Source organism: Monodelphis domestica, chromosome 4, assembly GCF_027887165.1.
Source record: "Monodelphis domestica isolate mMonDom1 chromosome 4, mMonDom1.pri, whole genome shotgun sequence".
Classification (NCBI taxonomy): domain Eukaryota; kingdom Metazoa; phylum Chordata; class Mammalia; order Didelphimorphia; family Didelphidae; genus Monodelphis; species Monodelphis domestica.
In genome coordinates, this window is record NC_077230.1 from 125135746 (window position 1) to 125157321 (window position 21576).

Genomic DNA, 21576 nt, shown 5'->3' on the forward strand with positions numbered 1-21576 from the left:
AGTTTGAATTGGTTAATGAGATCCAATTATTACATTTTTAGTATGGACATTTGCACCCCAGAAATTACAAGATTTAATGTATTGTTTTGTTAATTGTTGACTTGATAATCATGGAGATAATGTTAATAAGTAAGAATCAACTAAAAAGTGTGTCATTTGTAAGTCCCCCCACCCCAGTTTTAAAACATTTATAACTTCTATTGTTGAGTCATTTTGGTTGGATCTGATTTGTGACCCTTTTTAGAATTTTCATGGTAAAGCTACTGAGATGGTTTGTCATTTCCTTCTCTAGCTGGTTCTACAGATGAGGAAATTGAAGAACATGAGGTTAAATGACTTGCCCAGGGTGGTCACACAGCTCTCATCTAAGGAAAGATTTGAACTCACAAAGATGAATATTCAGATTTCAGGCTTTTTGGCACTCTATCCACTGAATCTCTTACCTGCCCTATGTCAGCATACCCTTTACCTATATTCCACTCCCTTGGGGACTTGTATTTTACTCAGGCTAAAATCCACTAAAATTATTATATCAGAGGTGTTAATGAATGGTGACTGGTAAGTGAACTCCCCTTCCCAGATAAGAAAAAATGAAAGGAAGGAAGGAAGGAAGGAAGATTTGCATTTTGGCCAAAGTCACAGGAATAATTAAGCCAAGGCTGATGAAAACATTTTTGAACTAAGGAGGTGGGAGTTTCTGTTGTCCCTCAAATTTCCCCTTGACCTCTTTCTAAATGTAGGTATCATAAACATCCAAATCAAATTGTTCTACAGACCATTGATTGTCCATGAACTATCAGAGAAGGCTTTGTATAGCACTCCATAAGCTTTTTATGGTTTTTCTCTCTTGCTTAGGCAAGAGAAATTTGGAAGGTGTGAGGAAAAGAAATGAGTGATCTGCTAATTAATGAGGGCATGTTTACCAACACATCAGCTCCTGGCCTGTGGCCTCCTAGATAGCAACATGAAGCCTAATTATCCGATACTAATATTGCTACTGATTCAGCGCTAGAAATATCTTCTGATCAACAACACTATTTTTTTTTTGCCCTGAGACTGAGTACAATGGTAACAAAGAAAGCTGCTTTAGGCTATATAGGATAAAGAAACTCCTTTCCATTTTTGGTTCATTCAGGAGATAATTATCTAAATCCATGAGTCTGTAAATATGACTTCGCTTTCTAAATCACTGGGTTACAAACTTTAGCAGTAACAATGCCCTAGTAGTTCCCTCTTCAATTAAGTCACTGACCAAGAGGATATTTAACAGGGTATTACATGTTCAACAACTGAATCAAGGAATGGAATGTATTCAACTGCTTACTCAAGGAAAAATTGGAAACCTTTAAAAGAAGGCAGATGTGAATAGAATTAAGATAAAGAAGATGGGGAACTCATATTTGTTATTCCCTGCTTCTAGACATGCTGATGAGTGAGAAAGAAAATACAATTCAATAAACATTTACAAAATAGCAACTGTAGATGTTTTGTGGCTAAAATGCTGCTTTCAAAGACTATATTATAGAGAGGAACTTGAGAGCCTATCCCATTTAATAAAATACAATCTATTAAGCATATAAGTGCAAATTGAATGTAAAAAATAGCTAGAAAATGATTAGATATGTGGAAGAGGTCAAATAGGTTTAAAAATCAAGAGAGGAAGAGATCAGTTTCTCAGGAGAAAAAGAGGATGAGGGAATGAATGCATTATAGGTGAGTTAAACTGTAAAACACACCATAAAAAGAGAATTTTTTAAATTTTTTCATTCTTTGTTTTTATTTTAATTTTTCCCTTATTTTTGATATTTTTTCAAATTCAGTTACCTGCAATCACAAACATCTAAAAATACAAAGAAAGATAAGAACAAGGACCATGCAAGAAATGATCAACTTCCAAGAGTAAAACTGATTTTAGTACTGGAGTAGTACTCAGCTTCTTTTTTAAAACTCAATGGCTTTCTCCTTCCCCACCCTAACATCAAAGGAGAAAAAAATAAAGCTTTGGTTTCATTTCATGTCTTGGGTATCCTCAAATATCTAAATACTATATGGGATTTATTTTCCATAATTAAAGAAAATGTTTAACACAAAATATTCTCCCAAGTGCTTATTAAAATAAAACTTTAAGCTAAAAACACAGTGATTTAAACTAATTATTCTCTGCAGAGTGAATGAGTTTCAAAACCATAAAAATATAAAGTGTTTAATGGAACTATTGAAAAAAAGTTTCATTTTTCACCTTAGCTTTGCACTGTCTACCTCAAAGTGCCTGTCTTTTCCCAAGTTATGCCATGAATTGGGCTCATCCTTCAATTAATGATCTTCATCACAATTAGAGACTTTGAAAATATAGCCAGGAGTATCTTCCAATATGGAGCCAGGTCCAATTTAGGACCAGTTCTTTGGATCTCTGGTACTGATGAGGTTTTCTCCAAGTACAGATAGGACTAAAATAGCATCATTATTTAGTTACCTAAGATGAAGCAAAGAAACACAAAGCAGAAGAGTCATCCAGGGACTAAGGCTCATCTTGTTAATTTTTATGGTTGGACTGAATATTTAATTGGTTGCCAGGGATTTAATTTCTAAAGGAGTATGAAGATCGGATTTGGCTTTAGCTTCCAGGCATGAACAGTTGAACTACAATGGTAGAGAAAGACTTCTCATTATTTGAAGTCTTAAAGTTACATGCTGCCAACTGGGAAGGGTGTTGAAGGAAGACATCAACAAGAGCAAAATGATTTGCTTTTGAAATGTCCACCGAATTATCAGTTCTTCCTTTTTACTGGTCAATAAGTATATTTCTTCAGCACCTATCAAGAATTCATGCCCTTCAGCACTATCTCTCACAGTTGTATCTAGCGAGCCAGAAAGCTCTTCCAGAAAGCACACCAGTGTACAGTTTCAGAAAGAAACATGTAGGGCAGTTCTACACACATCTTGTTCAATATTCAATATAAGCAAGGAGTAAGGCAATTTATTTTTAACTCCCAGTGACCTAATCCTCCAAAACTAAAAATTGAAGAGAAGGTGCTGACCTGTATTGGGAATAGGTTTTCACCCCTCAAGAATCCCCTAGAGCAATGAATTTATAGGTCCAGGCCTAATTTAATGCATTCTCAACAAATCTTTTTCATATTATTAGGGATGTAATTAACTTTTTTTTTTTAATTTGAGAACTGCCCCTTACCATTCTGCTTTGGAAACAATACATATTATTGGTTCTAAAACAGAAGATATAGGTTTTTTTAAAAATTAAGAACTGCCTGTTCAAATTCTTTGACTATTTATTTGCTGGTAAATGGCTTTTATACATATATTTGCATCAGTTGTCTTTTATAAATATTAGATTTTTGTTGTAAAAATCTTCTGTGAAGATTATTTTCTCTCACTTGTTTTCATTTTGATTCTAATTATACTTTTTTTTGCTCATGCAGAAATGGTTTAATTTTATGTAATCAAAAAAATTTTTGTGGTCATTTCCTTCCTTTATTTAGGTACTCTTCTTAGTAACAATTTTAAAGGAATCCCATTAAATTGATCTCCAATTTTTAATGATAATATCTTTTACTGTATACTTAGGCCATGCATCTATTCAGATCCTGTCATAATATACAGTGTAAAGTATTTATCTAGACCCATTTTCCATCAGAGTACATTCTGGTTTTCTCAGAAATTTTAAATCAAATAGTGAGTACTTATCCCAGGAGGTCATGTCCCTGAGTTTATTGTACCTTGTTCTACTGTTTGATTGCTTCTAGGCAATGTTTATCTAATTTTTCCATTCATCAGCTCATAGTTTTCAGAACCAGTCCAAACTTATTTTTATGATTATTGATTAATATAGTATAACAATAAAGTATGAAATTTGGTACTTTTAGACTCCCATAATTCCTACTCTTTTCTTACATTGCTTGGAATTATTGACCTTTTATTCCTTCATATAAATTATTTTATTTTGTCTTCATTTATTAAAGGAACCCTTGGAAGTTTGATTGCTATGACACCTAATCTATAAAATGGTTAAATATCATAATTTTTATTATATTGACATGTTACAGTGACAGCAATTGATATCTCTCCAGAAACTTAAATCTGAAAGATGATTTCAATAAAATAGCATGGATCAGAACATTCTGGGCATAGAAAATGATGTGTGCAAATTCACAAAGGTGGGAGAAAAGAAGTAAAGAAAATAAAATTTGGAAAATCTAGCATTATAGTTTAGCTGGAAAAAAGAATTTGAAAAAGTAAGCACTATGAAATGAAACTGGGAAGGTAGATTGCCCAGAATCTAGTTAGATTCAGGAGGGCACTGAACAAAGAATTTGTATTTTCTATAGTCAGGCTTTGTTTGTTTTTTTTTTGCAATCAATTAAATAAGGAATTATAGATTCAGAAGATATATTGTAAGAGTTCTGATACCTCATAGCCAGGATCTAGAAGTCTCAGGCATAGACATGCCCAGGAGAATAGGAAAAAGCTCAGAAGGTATTGTCGAGGAAGCAGTTCTTATGGCATAATATAATTGCCTAGCATTCAGTGTTTTCAACGCTTATGAATTTTAGCAGTTTTTTTTTTAATTTTGTTCAACAGAAGACTACCAAGGATGAATACACTTCAAAGGAATGCAAAAAGTCAGTGAGGAGTACCGGGTTCCCATTACCACTCCACTTTGATTTGAAGAGGTTTCACCTAAGGTCTGTTCTTTCTACTTCTAAGGGATGCAGTTTCAATTATAGCATGATGCCCTAGACAAAAATTCCAATTCTAGCTTCCTATTTTTCTGTAATTTTATGAATTGTCTCACTGAAAGAGAAAGATAGGATTGGGGTATCTACATTGTACTAGGATACAGTAACAAAAATGAAAGTTTCTCTTCTTATATAGGAATGTAAATTTTATGTATGTTTGTGTGGTGCAGAGAATATGTATAAAACTTTTGCAGAGAGGCTGTTTCAAAAAGTCTTGGTGCAGTAAAATAGATAATTTTAACTACATTAAGCTAAAAATATTTCCCAAAAATAAAAATTAATGCAATCAAGATTAAAATGTAAATATAATAAACAAGGCAGAGAATTATAGCAACTTTCTCGGAAAAAGACTTCCTTTCTCAAATATATAGAGAACTGATTCTAATTTTTAAGAGTACAAAGCCTTTCCCAACTGAAAATGATCAATGAATATGAACAGTCAATCCTCAAAGAAATAAAAGTTATCTTTTGTTATATCATTTGACAAAATGCTCTAAATCCCTATTATTTACAGAAATACAAAATAAAACAACTCTTAGGCACCACCTCATACCTACCAGTCTGGTTAACATGAGAAAAAAAAAAGGGAAATGATACATGTTGGAGGGGATGTGGAAAAAAATTAGGACATTAATATACCGTTGGTGGAACTGTAAAGTGATATAATCATTCTGGAGTGCAATATCGAACTACACCCAAAAGGTGATTAAATAGTATGCACACTTTGACCCAGCATTATCACTGCAACCCAAAGAAATGAAATATAAAGGAAAAGAACCTTTTTATACAAAAATATTTATAATACATCTTTTTTTGTGACAGCAGAGAACTGGAAACTGAATTGATGTCCATCAATTGGGGAATTATGATTGTATATGTATATGATTGTAATGCAACACTATGATGCCATAAGAAATGACACACAAAACAATCACAAAAAACCTGAAAATACTTATATGAAGCGATGTGAAGTGAAGTGAGTAGAACCAGAAGAACATTGTACACTGGAACAACAATAATATTATGATCAACTGTGAAGAAATTAACTATTTTCAACAAGGCAAGGATCCAAAACAACTCCAAGGGACTTATGATGAAAAAGTCTATCTGTAGCCATTAGAGGGGATAGATGGAGTCCAAAAGTGAATTGAAACATGCCTTTGTTCACTTTATTTCCTCCATGAATTTTTCTTTAAATGTAAGCAAGGGGTGGAGTTAGAGAAAGAACATTGATAGCAAAGTATCACAAAATGAATACTAAATATTGTATTTACATGTAATGTGGAAATAATAAATATTTAAAAAATTAAATTTTGGTGCAGTATAAGCCTCAATAGCAATAAAACTTCACAAGACTTTTGGAACACCCTGTACTAATGAAGTATGTACAAAATAAATGCAATATAAATAACATTTTTGGGGGAGAGAATCATAGCAGTTGTGGGAGCAGGAAAGTCTTATGTTGGTATTTTAAAAAGAAAATACAGTGTTTTAATGGAAAGAGAGGTAAGCACATTAGCACTAAAGAGTGTCCATGAAAAAGTCACAGAAATGTGTGAGGAATAGCAAGGAATTCAGTTTGGCTCAATTATAGCATGTGGGAAGGGGAGAAAAGTATAACAAAGTTGAGAAGGTTAGTAGGGGACAGGATGTGAATGCTTTTCATGGGCAAAACAATGAGGAGCCTACATTTGTTCATAGAGAAAATGGGGAGTCTTTGGATAAACCAAATAGGTCAATGACATGGTCAAATTTACATTAAGGAAAATTACTTTGGTATGTTTGAGGAAAATATTTTAGAAAGAAAAGAGACTAGAAAAAGGGAGACCAATTAGGAAGCTATTGCAACAGTGCAGGTAAGAAATAGGATAATTAGGATGTTAACCATCTTTGTAGAGAGTAGTGGTTTGAAATGAGAGATATTATTGAAACAATATTATTTGCCAACTGATTAACTGTTTGGGAGAGAAAGGAGTCAAATTCTCCTGTTTTACTGTTACTTAAATGATACAAAAATTTAATTCTTTCACCAAATGAATTATCCTTCCCACTAAACCTAGCCTCATTTTTTACTATAAAACTGGATGTTTGGAAAGATGATGTTCTTGGAAGAAATGGAACAGTTTCATAAAAGGAGTGAGTTTTGGCTAAGAGATAGTGAATTCACATTGGATATGTTCAGTGTCAGAATACCTACAAGCATTCAATTTGAAACATTAATTATATAGTTGGAGATTTCCTCAAGTTCAGGAAAGAGAATAGGGATGTATATACATTTTGAGAAGTAACCTACCATGAGATGATACTTAAATCTATTACATACATCCTTTAGTCCTTTGATATTTTCATAGCAAATTAGAATAAAATGGCTACCTATAATTCTCTTCCAGATAATGATGGAAATCTGGGAATATTGTCAAAGAAGCCTTCATTGCATTTAAACATTTTCATCCTTTACTGAAAACTTAAAATCTCATAACTGGGAGCAATCCTGAAAAGTTATTTCACCTAGCTTACTATTTTTAGCATTAAATATCTTTAACCATCTAGAATAATTATCTGTCCTTTTGTAAAATAACTACAGAGTCTTCACAACCTTATAATATATTAAGATATAATGTATTAAAATAATTATCTTTATCTATCAAAAATGCTACTTTTATGGAAATCAAAGGTCTATTGTTTAAATGTACTAGGACTTCAGTATTAGATGGAAAATCATTAATTTTTCTAGAGTCCCTATATGTATCTGGAGAGCCTCACTGGAACTATTTGTAAGACATAAACTTATACTATAGATTGATGTCTGCTTGATATAATTTTAGGAGTCATGCAAGTGTCCCAAAGAAGCCTCCCTTATGCTTACCTGAAAATATTATCTTTGTTTATCTCCAGAAGGTCTTTATTAAAATATACGTTATCTGGAAAGGCACCCATGAACATAGCTAAGATATTAATGTTAATTGTTTTTGTTATCTAGCCTATTGATCTCCATAGCCCTGTAAATCTTGAAGTCTCTCAGACTCGTGAATGTTAAAAATTTCCCCATCAGGGAATTCTTAATTGGAACAAATTCCCTACTGAGAAACATTCCCCATTTTGATGTGAAAACTCGCCAGGTTCAGAAATGGGAGGACCTCTACTCCAACCTTACTTAAGACTGCTTTAGAAAAAAAAAAAAACTCCTTGCTAAACAAAGAAAGTACTTGGATCCATGCTTATGGTGGGGCAAGGAGTTCTTTGAGCCAGGCCTGTTTTTAGAATTGATACAATGAGATGCTAAGTACCTAAAAGGGTCGGGCAAGTTTTTTCTTGATGAGATTAGTTGACTCAGCTGTGTTTTCTCTAGTTCAGACTTACTGAGGATCTTGGTTGACACAGCAGCATTTTTCTGGTTCAGACTTACTGAGGAGATTTGTCAACTTATCAGGAATTCAGAAGGGCAGTCCTTTGGAAAGCGTCTACAGTGATTGGTAGATGTAGGGACTTAGGGGAGGTGACATGGGAAAAAAAACCCTATATAAGGAAAGGAAGATCCTTTTGGAGATATCCCTTTGGAGAAAGCCTTTTGGAGGATCTCTGATGAAGACTGCTTGGGAAGAATCTCTTGAGAGAGGACTTTTGGAACAGTCTCTGGCTGGAAGGCTCTCTGGTGAAGTCAGCTGAGATGGAGCTGGCCTGGTGTTACTAGAATCCTTGTTTAGTCAGACCTCGTGGTGAGTGTTAAAAAACTGACTGATTTCTCTTTTAAGACTCAGGTCTAGGCCATATTGGCTTGAGGCCCTTCATACTTATTCCTTTCTTACTCTCTCTTTCTTTGATTACTCATTGTATTGTTAATTAAAATCTCTATAAAACCCAATTGACTTGGGTATTTGAATAATTGGGAATATTTCCCTGGAGACCACGTTATATTTGATTTTAAAACCCAAGACACTGTAGTGAACCACATTTCTGCAGTCAAATTTACTCACCCTCTCTTATATCTATCACAATTTATATCTTCCACTATTTTAATCACTACAGTTTAAGACCTCAATGATTTTAAATCTCACAGCCCTGAGGAACTGAGATATAGAAAGATTGATTTCATGGAAGACGGATAAAGATAAAGGCTCATATGGGAAGAGGAAAAAATGAACCCAAGAGTGACACTGAGTCAGCAACAATAGGCATTCATGGGGCATCTGAGCTGCTTACAAAATATTCAAATCCAACCCATGCTCTATGCAACCTCATGCAGGTCACTTCATAGTAATGAAAACTTTTTGAAAAGAGTGCAATATAGACTAGAGGTGTCAAACTCAGGCTCAAGAACTATTCCTAACAAGACTAGAACCAAGTTAAAATACAATTGGAGCCCTAGAGACGGGAGGTCCTAGGTTCAAATCTGGCCTCAGACACTTCCCAGCTGTGTGACCCTGGGCAAGTCACTTGACCCCCATTGCCTACCCTTACCACTCTTCTGCCTTGGAGCCAATACACAGTATTGACTCCAAGATGGAAGGTAAGGGTTTAAAAAAAATACAATTGGAAAATATTTAATCAAATAAATAAAAATACAGTACAAAACAGATAATGATAATTTATGCTTTTTCTAAGTTAATATTCATCCTTAGGGGTCCATTTCTATTTGAATTATTTGACAGCACTGACAGATTGTGGTATGTACTGGTATTCATGCTGGTTTCTGGAGGAGCTGAAAGGTGATGATCAGATTTGGAAGATAAGATATAATGCAAAGAAAAAAATAGTGTCCTTAGAATTGGCTCTGACTTTGAACTCTCTCTGTCACTTTCCAGTTTTGTCACTTACCTTTTCTAAGACTTGGCCTATTTGAAAAATGGGAAAAACAATTTGTGCTGTTCACCCAATGGGATTGTTATGAGAAAACATAACGGATGTCCATATATATACAAGGTTAAATGGAATAAAGAACAGCTTGTTTGCTTTCCTCAGAGTCAAGGCCCACCTGGATTCAAGTCTTTTTACAATATACATTGTGTGTCCCTGGATAAGACGTATAACTTCTCTAAGACCATAAGATGCAGAGTAGTTGCTTCTCTCTTTTGGAATGGAAGCTTCCACAGGGAGTGTTCCTTACATGAATGAAAGAACATCTTTGTACATAAAACAAAGTACATAGAAATGTAAGCTGTCATTGTGATACTTTTACCTTGCTCTGTTTTCCTCCTAGAGTAAATCCTGCCCTCAAACTTTCTCTTGAGACTTTAAAGAATACTAGAATAAGTAAGTGTCAATGGAATTTGAAGTCTGTCGAGAAAATATATGTTTAGCCATTTGGAATTATGTGTGAAAATGGTTTCACGGAAATATATTCAGAATTTGTATGAAAATGGCTTTATGAAAATATTTAGAGTATTACAAGGGAGGATATAAACTTCAAAGTGGCAATATAGCATCTTCTCTGTAAACCTCTTAATCTCATTAAAAAGGTCTTGACTCTCTCCTGACTACATCAGCAAAGTGATGCATGAACATGCCGGTCTTATTAAAAATTATGATGAAAGGCAAATAAACACATGGCTTTAAACATAAGGGTCAGACCTGAAGCGATATTTGCAATTGTTTTGATGGAGAATCCATCCTCGAAACTCAAAATATGCCCCAGATTATATCAGAAACTTAATTATCAACATTTTTACTAACCCAATGAAAACATTATTTTAAAAAGAAATCCTTTGGACATTACTTACTGTCATTTTAACTCCTTTGTTGATATTGATGTAGTAGGAATGGCTGAGTGTAGAAAACTTCCAGGATGACATTTCCCATACACACTGGTTGCATGACTGCAGGGCAGCCATAACACAAAGAAGGCACTCTAGTGTGAAAGTATTCTGAGTGTTGAAAGATTTAAAAAGTATAGAGGTCAGCATGGGAGAGGTGGGGAGGGAGTTGAATCGATTGGAGAGAAATGATGAATCAGACTTGTGGTTGGCATGATCAAGGGGATAAGTAAGGCTGCCACTAAGTCCCTGAACCGAGGAAATCCTTGAAGAGCCTTGATGATCCTACAGAGTAAACTGAGATGCCTGCCTGCCCCTGAGAAGCTTTAGCAGACTCTTCTGTCAGTAGTCAGGAATGCAGGGAAAGACATAGCCATAAGTATTTAGGATGGAAACATTTTCCAGTTATAGAAACAACAATGACAAAGAACCCTAAAAAGCAAAACAAAACAAAACAAAATCCTGAGTTTCAGTTGAGCCTAAAACATTCCTCAGTGATGGAGAGAGAACTTATTTGTGTATGAGTGCTAATGTTACTATTGTTTGACATTTCATAGAATCAGTTATTTGTTTTGTAATTCTAGCCTAATTACATAATTTGCTAATTAGTTCATAATTACTATCTATTTTCAGGCAAGTAACTGGCTACCTAGACTTGAACTTGACTTTAGTCAGGATTCTTTACCTAGGATCATTAAAGCTATTTTTAAATAATTATTTTGATATATTTGGTTTCCTTTCATCCATATGTATTTTATTCAAAGAAATTCTAGGAATAATTCTGAGATGAACTTCATAGGCTTCATTCAACTGGCAAAGGGATCCATGAAATAAATAACATTAACATGACCTTTTCTTTTGAGGTTCTCAATTGATTATGTGTGTTCTTTATTTAAAATATGCATGATGAGGAGAGAAATGCTTAATTCCAAAGTACCCCCCATATGGCAAATAGTTAATGTACGATTCTCAAGGTAAGTCAGGGAGGGGTGTGTGTGTGTGTGTGTGTGTGTTGTGGTGTGTGTTTGTATGAGGTGTCTACTCCAGGCATGAGAAAACTTCCCCTGGTAGGAGGATGAGGAGAACACTTTGTTCCATTGGCCATAAAGGTGGCAGAAGTAGGCTCTGTGGAGTACTTAGAGCTTGGTTAGACATCAAAAAAGTGAAGGTCATCCTCTATATCCCAAGCTATCATTAGTTATCTTGATTTTCCTTTTGCCACCGAACTTTGATGACTGGAAGATATTAAGGCTGAAGACTGAAATTCTGCCTCCCTTAAATGCAATTCATACAAGAGTTAAAAGATACCACAAATGATGTCATTATGGTCCTCTTTGAGTTAGGAGGTCAACAGTACTATGTGTACATGTGTTATATTGATAGCTTTTTAAACTTTTTCCCCCATAGCTTTAATTTCCCCAAACTGCAGTCTCTACCACCCTATGTTCCTTATAACAAAGAAATGCAATTAAGCGGAATAAAATAACATACTGGCCATGTCTGAAAGCACACACCTCATTCTAGGTCCATAATCTACTATACCTCTCCCAAGAAGAAAGGAAACAAACAAATATTCATCCAGGACTATTATGCTCCCGGAACTGTATGAGGCACTTTACAAATATTATCTTTATTAATTACTCACAATTTAGGGAGGTAGATGCTATTTTTATTTCCCTATTAGGGTTGAGGAAAATGGAACAAAGATTAAGATTGACATGCCTCATACTGGCATAGTCAGCTAGTAAGTGTCTGAAGTTAAATTTGAAGTCAGATCCTCATGACTTCATTCCTAGCAAACTCTCCAATACAGCACCCAGATGCCTCTGGAGCAGGTATATTTCAGCATCAATACTCTGAAATGGGATTGATCATTACATTGGTCTGAATTCAGCTCTCTTTTTAGTGTTGTTTTATATTATTTTGCTCATTCTATATGTTTTTTTTTTCTTGCATACGCTAGGTGGCACAGTGGATAGAGTGTTAGGACTGAAGTCAAGAGCATTGGAGTTTAAATCTGGCCTCAGATTCTTACTAGCTATGTGACAGCACAATTCATGTTTGATGATTTGCCTGTTCTATTCCACTTGTAGAGATGATTTGGTATTCCATACATGGACTAAATTCCTTCCTCACTCCTGTTTCCTGGAATCCCAGATTTCCTTCAAGACTTAGGTCAAGATCCATGAAGTATGTCCTCATTCCTGCCAGTTGCTATTGTCCTCCCTCCTAAAACAACCTTCTATTCACTTTTGTATGCAGCTATCTACTCATATGTGTATATGCATCCCCTATGTCTCTCAAAATGATGTAAGCTGCTAAAGGACAGAGACCGTATTGCTTTTGTCCTCGTTCCTCAAGAATTTAACACAATGTAGGACTGAACTGCAATAAGCTAGACTCGAGTTCTAAAAACTCAGTCTTGTTACTGATGTTGTTTGTCCCATATTTTCAAAGAGGTCCGGTGACATCATGGAGGTGATGTCTTAACTGGTGCATGAATTGGACTTAAGTGAGACAGTTATACAAAGTTGGTGGACTCATTTTCTCTTCCAGAACCATTGAAGTTCATTGGCAAAAGTTGCTAATGAGGTATTCCATGGATGACCTTACCTTGGCTTCTTTGATGTCTGACCAAGCTCTAACCTTTCTATAATACCTGTTTCTGCCACCTTCATGACCAATGGAACAAATTCTTTTGTCTGCCCCTTCAATCATGGCATTTACATATCTAGGGTAGATGCCCCCCAAGTCACTAAAGGATTTGAGACCTATCCATTGCCCTCAACCTATTTTAGCCTGCCTCCTGAGAAGTATTTACCAGGATGTAGCTGCTACACATGCTTTTTGGAGCCACAAGTAAAAACTGTTTTTCAGATGGACACCAAAAAAGAAAAACAGCCTTAGAAAGGACTTTGAAAGTCACCAGAGGTACTAGTCTTACCTGAATATCCCATATACTCTTCTAAAAATTCTGTTAAATATCCCTGGAAATGTTATTTTATCTCTCAGCCAATTTTCTTATTTTAAAATAACAATAATAATAACACTTACCTCAGGATTTTTGTGATAATCAAATGAGATCATATATGTGAGGTATTTTGTTGGTCTTAAAGCCTTACATCAGTGTCGTTATTATTATTGAATATTTGTTGGCTGAGTGGTTAATTGGAAATGATATTTCCTTAATGCATTGCTGGTGGAGTTGTGAATTGATCTACCCATTCTGGATGGCAATTTAGAATATGCCCAAATGGCTTTAAAAGACAGCTTTTTGACCATTGCTGGGTTTGTACCCCAAAAAGATAATAAGGAAAAAAAAACTTGTACACAAATATTTATAGTCACTCTGTGGTGGCAAAACATTAGAAAATGAGAGAGTGTATCAATTGGGGAATGGTTGAATAAATTGTGGTATATGTTGTTAATGGAATACTATTGTGCGCAAAGAAATAATAAAGTGGAGGAATTCCATGGGAACTGGAAAGACCTCGAGCAATTGATGCAGAGCAAAAGGAGCAGAACCAGGAGGACACTATACACAAAAATGGATACACTGTGGCACAATCTATTGTAATGGATTTCTTGACTAGCAGCAATGCAATGACCCAGAACAATTCTGAGGGACTTATGAGAAAAAAACACTATCCACATCCAGAGAAAGAACTGTGGAAGTAGAAATACAGAAGAAAAACAACTGCTTCATCACATGGGACGTTGGGGATATAATTGGGGATGTATAGTCAAAGTGATCACTTTAATGCAAATAGTAATAATATGGAAATAGGTCCTGATCAATGACACATGTAATACCCAGTGGAATTGCTCATTGGCTATGGGAGGGGGATGGGAAGAGGAGAGGGGAAAAACATGAATCATGTAACCATGGGAAAATATTCTAAATTAATTAATTCAATAAAATATTTCAAAAGAAAAAATAAAAATATCATGAAGAATAAAAAAGGAAATAATATTTCATCTTCATGTCAATTAAAAATATTTTTTCCTGAAAATCTTGACTTTTTGTTCCTCCAAATTAATATTATTATGTGATCTGTCTCTGTAAAGAAACCTCTGGGAATTTTGATTCATATAGCATCAAATTAATGAATAAATTCAGCGGATATTACTATTTTTATTGTATTAGTTCAGTGCAACTATGAATAATGAAAATGTGGGACATGTATTAAGGAATTATCTTTATTCACTCCTTTTCCCTTTGGTAAGCCATTGCCTGTTTTGCAGAAAGGACTTTAGAAAATTATTCATATCTTCTTTTGACATAACTTCTCTATGAATTCTTCCTGCTCCCCAAAAAACATTAAAATATATTTCCCCAAAAAGTTAGCTTAGCAATTATTAACAGAATAGTGGAATTTGGTTTTTAATTTTGATTGTTTGGTATTGACCTTGACTATAATACTTTACCAGAGATTGTTTACCCCTTTCATTTGATTCAATTTACATTGTGACATTCATGATGTATGTTTTTCTTTTGATTTTGCTACCTTAATTCCACACAATTTCAATAATATCTTCTCGTGTTCCTTTGAATTCTTAATTTTTTTCATTATCTGTTATATTTATATGCCATAATTTCTTCAGCTGCTGCAAAATATTTGGGCATATGTTTTGTTTTCATCTTTTTGTTGGCAGGAAGAACATTTAGATCAAAACATTAATTACCTTCTCTTTTTTCCAACATGATGATTAGAATGAAATAGAAGGTTATTAAGACATCAAGAAAGGGCATCTCTGCTGAGAGAGAGAGAGCATTTCAGGCCAGTCTAAAAAAATGATGCTCTCTCTCCTCAGTGTGAAGTTAAGGCAAAAGTCACTGAGCAAGGTACAAGGAATGAAAAACATAGAATTATAGCTGCTTGCATCAATTATAGTTTGACTTCACTATTTTGCTTAAATAGTTATGAACACCCAGAAAATTACAGATATTTAAATTCTAAGAGAAATGTGAACGCAAATTGTAGAGTCAGAGGCAATGCCTCTTTTATTTTTTTTTTGATGATCTGTTAGTATTTGTTTATCTGTGACTTCATTAAGGCACTTTTTGGAATAATTGAGAATTGGCCAGATTTTTCTAATCTTTTTATAAAGGATACAGACTTTTTTTAATGTTTCATTTTAGGTTCTACTTGAAGGAGAAAACTTAACTAAGGATTAGAGAATCTGTGTTAACTCTTCCAATTGTTCATAATGTTATCTGAGGGAAATTATTTCCCCTTTTTGAGACCAAAATTTCCTTAACTGTGTAGTGAAAAAATTACATGAGATAATATATGTGGTTAATCCTGCTTCTTAATGTCTATAGTGCTATGAACTTTACAGGGTCCTTGGTGTCAAAATCATTGTTCTCATCACCTTAGCAGGATATGGTTTATGACTCTCCAAATTACCCTTTTTTTCTTATTCCCATTGTCATAAATGACTTTTAATGAATTGTATTCTCCTTTGTCATTATTAATCTAGCAACATTATATTTAAGCATACTGAAGTTTTCATTCATGTTTCAGAAGTTTGCAATTGTTCTTTCAATAAAATTTGTGTTTTATTGAAGTTGTAAGTAGGTGAGTAGTAAGTATTGTGAGTAGAAATGGAATACTTTACTTCAAATTGACATTTGAACATGTGCTTAATTTATAATAAAAAAAACCCAACTGGCATAAGAGGCATCTCTTACTCTGAAAATTTCATTAATCAAAATATTGTTCCTTCCTTTCTCCCTTTCATTTTCATTTTCTTTTTTTCCTAGATTGAAGAGAACTAGTTATTCCATACTCCACTGCTGATAAGTATGGGAGCTTTAACCCCCTCTATAATTTTTTCCTGAGCCAGTTCAATTCTCTTTTTTTCTGCCTGCTATCCCCATCTCCCAGGGGCTCATCATATTGGACCAAATTTAGTACAGACATTGGATTGGATAAGCTTTAACCCTATTCTACCTTAATGCTCTTGAATTTAAGAGATCCACCAGCCTTAGCCTCCCCAGTGGCAGGGATTATATTTGTTTACTACAGTAGCCAGCAATATTGTTTATTCACCGAGTATCTGGTAAAATCACCCTTCTAATCTGTACTTCACTAATCATTGTTTTTAAAGTATAAGGTAATCTTCTCCTTTGAGCTATTTAATGATTTTGAATAAAAATAATCCATGTATTCTCTGTCTCCAAACCAGCATGCTATCCAATACACTTAGATGCTGATTCTAACCTTTCTGCAATTCTGTATATGGTCTTTGAAAATTGCTATTTCAAAACAACAACAACAACAAAGAAACAAGGACTTGTAATTTCATTCACTCATGGAATTCGAGGTTTACAAGCTCCCTCCCCATGTTCTGAGCAGTAGTTCATAGTCTTAGAGAATTGCCTGGGGTGTTGGGAGGTTAAGAGATATGCTAGTGGTGACACATCTACGAAGTGTAAAAAGTAAGTATTTGAATCCAGGGCTCCCTGACTTCAAGACCAGTCCTCTAGTCTATATGCTGCCGCTATTCTTTCTTTAAATATTTTAGTAATTGACACCTTTGTATCTTGAAAGTGGTTCCTCAATTATTCACAAGACAGTGTTACCTCATTTCTTCTTTCAGATATTTGAATTCTATTAGTTGCCATATTAACAAGGCAGACAGAAAAGGCATAGGGCAGCAGGAACAAAGAAAGGATGTTGATATAGGTTATTTTCTATCCCACTTTGACTTAATTTTATTCTTCCACCTTGCTTTGGTAAGAATCACTCAAATCAAATCAAGTCCCAGTTGAACATGGATTCTGACATATATCACCCTAGCACCAGTAGAGGCTTAATAAATGTTTATTGATTGATTGATTGATTAATTTATTGGTGGTGAAAGCAGAAATAAATACTGTCGTAATGAATAGAGGGACAGTGAAGATGAACCATGTGACAGATGTTAACTGGAGCTTAACAATGTAGACAACATTTTAAAAACATTAAGTTTTTGATGGACTCCATCTAAAATGTATTATAGACATCCCTGTCTTATTAAGCAGAGTCCTCTAAAAATAATTAAATCTAGGTCCATCCCTCTGTTAATTATTTTCTATTTGTCCTATGCATAGATTGCTTTGTATAAATTTGTTTACATGTTGTCTCTATATTCATTGGCTTTTTTTTTCAAAGACTTACCTTAAAGGCTATGCTTTAAAATAGATTCAAATTGTTATACAGAACAGTTGGTCACTTCACAATTCCACCAACAGTGAATTAGTGTCTTTATTTTGCAACATTCACTCCAGGATTTGTCATGTTCCTTTTCTGTCATATTAGTCAATCTGATATGTAGAAAATAGTATTATCAAAGTTGTCCTTATTTTGGTATATTGTGTAAGATGCTTGGGTATATTTTTTCCAAACTGTTTTCCAGTTCTCCCAACAGTTTTTGTTAAGTGGTGAGTTCTTGTCCACAGAGCTTGGATCTTTGAGTTTATCATATGGAGGAGGAGACCTAGGCTATGGTCATGGAAAAGGCTCCTCTTTGTCCCCAACTCTCTCCCCCAAAATGATTCCTCCCTTGATGCTTCTACTAGATTATTATGATCATTTTCTACTGTACTGTATATTGTGTACCTAGTCTATTTCATTAACCTGTCATTGATTTTTAGCCAGTACCAAATGGTTGCTACCTTGTAAGATAATTTGAAATCTAATACTTCTAGAGCACTTTCTTTTTCATTTTTTTCATTGATTAACTTGATATTCTTAACTTTTTATTCTCCCAGATGAATTTTATTGTTTTTTTTTCCTAGCTCTAAAACATATTTGTTTGTAGTTTGTTTGTTTAGTTGGTATGCCACTGAATAAGTAAATTAACTTAGGTGGAATTATATTTTTTATTATATTGGCTTGACATTTTTACAAGCAATTAATCTTTTTCAATATGTTTAGAACTTTATTTGTGTGAAAACTTTCATAGAGGCATTCATTTCGCCTTTGAGTTTGTTGTTGTTGTTGTCATTGTTGCTTCTTTTGGCAAGTAAACTCTTTAGCATTTTATGCTGTCTATACTTATTACAAATAGAATTTCTTTTTTCATTTCATTCTGCTGGATTTTGTTGGAGGAATTTAGAAATTCTAATGTTCATGTGGATTTATTTTATATGCTTCAATTTTGATAAAGCTGCTAATTATTTCCATTAGTTTTTTAGCAGATTCTCCAGGATTCATTAAGTATATCATATATCATCTGCCAAGGGTAATAGTTTTGTTTCTTCACTGCCTATTTTTATTCCTTCAATTTATTTTTCTTGCCTTATTGCTATAGCTTACATTTCTAATACAATATTCAACAAGAGTGATCATAATGGACAACATTCCTGATCATCTTGGGAAGATTCCTAGTTTATCTCCATTATAGATAATTCTTGCTCTTGGTTTTAGCTAAATACAATTTATCATCTTTAAAAAAGCTCTATTTATTCTTATTCTTTCTAGTGTTGTTAAGAGAAAAGGATGTTGTATTTTGGCAAAAACCTTTTTTCTGCTTCTATTGATATAATTACATGATTTTTGTTTTGTTTGTTATTATTATAAGCACTTGTTCTTACAGTTATCTTAATACTGAACCAGACCTGCATATAAATTCTGGCATATATCCTAGTATAAATCTCACCTGTTGTGATATATTTAACAAGTATTTTTGATTGAGTCAGTTATCACCTTGTCAGTTTCTCAGAGTAGGCTATAGACACTTGATTGTGTTACTCCACCATTCCAACCTTACATATATAATATTTAAAAATCCTTACCTTCTATCTTAGAATTTATGCTAAGGGTTCGTTCTAAGACAGAAGAGCAGTAAGGGCTCGACAATCGTGGTTAAATGACTTACCCAGGTTCACATAGCTTGGAAGTTTCTAAGGCCAAATTTGAACCCAGGACCTCCCATCTCTAGGTCTTGCTCTCTATCCACTGAACCATCTAACTGTCCCTTGTATGAATTTTTTAATCTGTTCCCATAAGCTTCTAATAACCATATCAAAATATTCTGGTAATATTGAACTTGTTGAAACATACCCTATTATGAATCATGTTATTGATACATCAGAACAACTACTTACTAGACACCTGGGATTTGGGGATCAGAACTTAGAGGCATCATTGGATAATGTTCTAGAAAACATAAGCAAATGGACAAATTTTTTAAGTATGTCAGTCCCTGGGCTAAGCTATAATACCAATATACTATTATAATGCTGTGGGACAAATCAATTTTTCTAGCTTGGAATAAATCAAAACAGGCTGTATTTACTGGACTCAATTCTAGACCATTTTGGATTTAATTTTCCTCATTTGTAAAATGAAGTTATACTAAATGAGATCAAAGGCATCTTCTATATACAAGTTAGGAAGGATATTGATTAATCTGAAAACTCCAGAGAAAGCTGAGCAGATGAGTGAAGGTCATAGCCATAATTTTTAACCCATAATTATTGTTTGGCTGAAAGTCTAATGATGATGCACATATGCCTTATGACAATTACTTTCTAACTTACTCAGAAACCTTTTCCCAACTTCAATATTTATTCCTGTATCATAGATGATCCTTGTTTCTAGAAGAATGATCTCTCAGTAAATGGAGTATTGTATTCACTTAGTCTGTTTATTGTTGTTGCTGCTATGTTGTTACATTTATGTAACTGTTGACATAAATTGAACTAAGTCCTTTGCTTCTAAATCAGAAGGAAACAAATTATAAGTTATACCATATATCAATATATTAAAGAATCCAATATGAAAAAGGCAATCAATTTGCTTCTATTGCTTAAAGGGACATTAATTATCTTTTTTCAATAGGATCTCTTTCTTTGGAGTCAGTGAATTACTATGCATATGAAAATAGGTCAGACTCAGGAAGGGGAAAAAGTGTTTATTATAATAAGAGTACATGAACTTTTTATTTATTTATAGAGTAAGATTTTTTCTATCTTATAACTGAATATCTCTCTGATTCAGGATTAGAATTGAAATTATAGAAGCTTTTTCCTCTGGTATTTCCCTATACAAATTAAATAAATTTCTTCTCTATTTCACAGACAGCATGCTTTTTTTTTTCCTCATAGTGGTTGTTGGGTTTTTTTTTTTCCCCTGTAGATCAGTCTTCACTTCTTTCCTTATTTGAGAGATGTCTGCAGTTTCTCAGTCTCTTTTAGTCCCCTTTCTCTCTACTACATCGATTTTCATATTTATTCCATATTTTCACTTTCTTAATGGATTCCTATTCACTGCTCTCACAAATAGATCAATGATTTTCATATTGCACAAGCCATTGGTAAAGATGACTGAGAAACCTGGTTTCTTCTCTGACTTTGGTTTCTCTGTCTTTGGTTTGATGTTAAAACTATTTTTCCAGTAATTCCCTTTAGGACTTTGAGGATTTTGGAGAAGGGACTCCAAAATTTATTTTGCTGCTGTACTGAAGATAAGGTGAATGCCTTTTTAAAAATTATATATTCATTATTCACTATATGGCCTTGGTCAAGTCCTATGACATCTTTATATTGCTGGAGTCTTTTGTGATAGAAAGGAGATGAAGTCTCCAAATAGGAGGATATCATATTATTGGCCAGAATTTTAAGGACCTTGAGCTACAATAGCTTCTTTTCTTGGGAAAAATTCAAAGACAGTTTCCTTTAGGGACGATGGGAGAATTGTACCCCGGTGTATTGTAAGATTAAAATAATTTTTGGTTATAATCTAGTTATGCCAGGAGCCCAAGTTCTTAATAATATAGTCAATATATAAAGTCCTGATTTTTAGCCTTTCTGCTTGACCAAGTCACATGTAACTCATTTTCCACTTAACTTTGTATTTATCTGGATTAATATTTCAATGTGGCTATTTTAGAAGAGAATGACAATTTATTTCACCCAGACCCTAATAAATTTCCAAGAAAATTCTAATGATCATTCAAATTCAGCTTACCTATCACTAACAGATCAGGTAATACCATATATTAAAGTGGCAACATATTTAGGTTGTACAATATTAAAAACCAGTCAGTAAAAAGTATCAAAAGTCATTCTCGAAAAGTAT

The 21576-nt window shown here is 33.9% G+C and overlaps 1 long non-coding RNA gene across 1 annotated transcript in view; it reads left to right on the forward strand.

Annotated features, from left to right (window-relative positions):
- LOC130453683 (uncharacterized) overlaps window positions 1-21576 on the forward strand; it is a 158069-nt gene that overhangs the window by 38317 nt on the left and 98176 nt on the right. Inside the window, exon 2 of the long non-coding RNA XR_008911167.1 lies at window positions 4597-4700. This is a non-coding gene — a long non-coding RNA (uncharacterized LOC130453683). The remainder of the gene's footprint in view (window positions 1-4596; window positions 4701-21576) is intronic.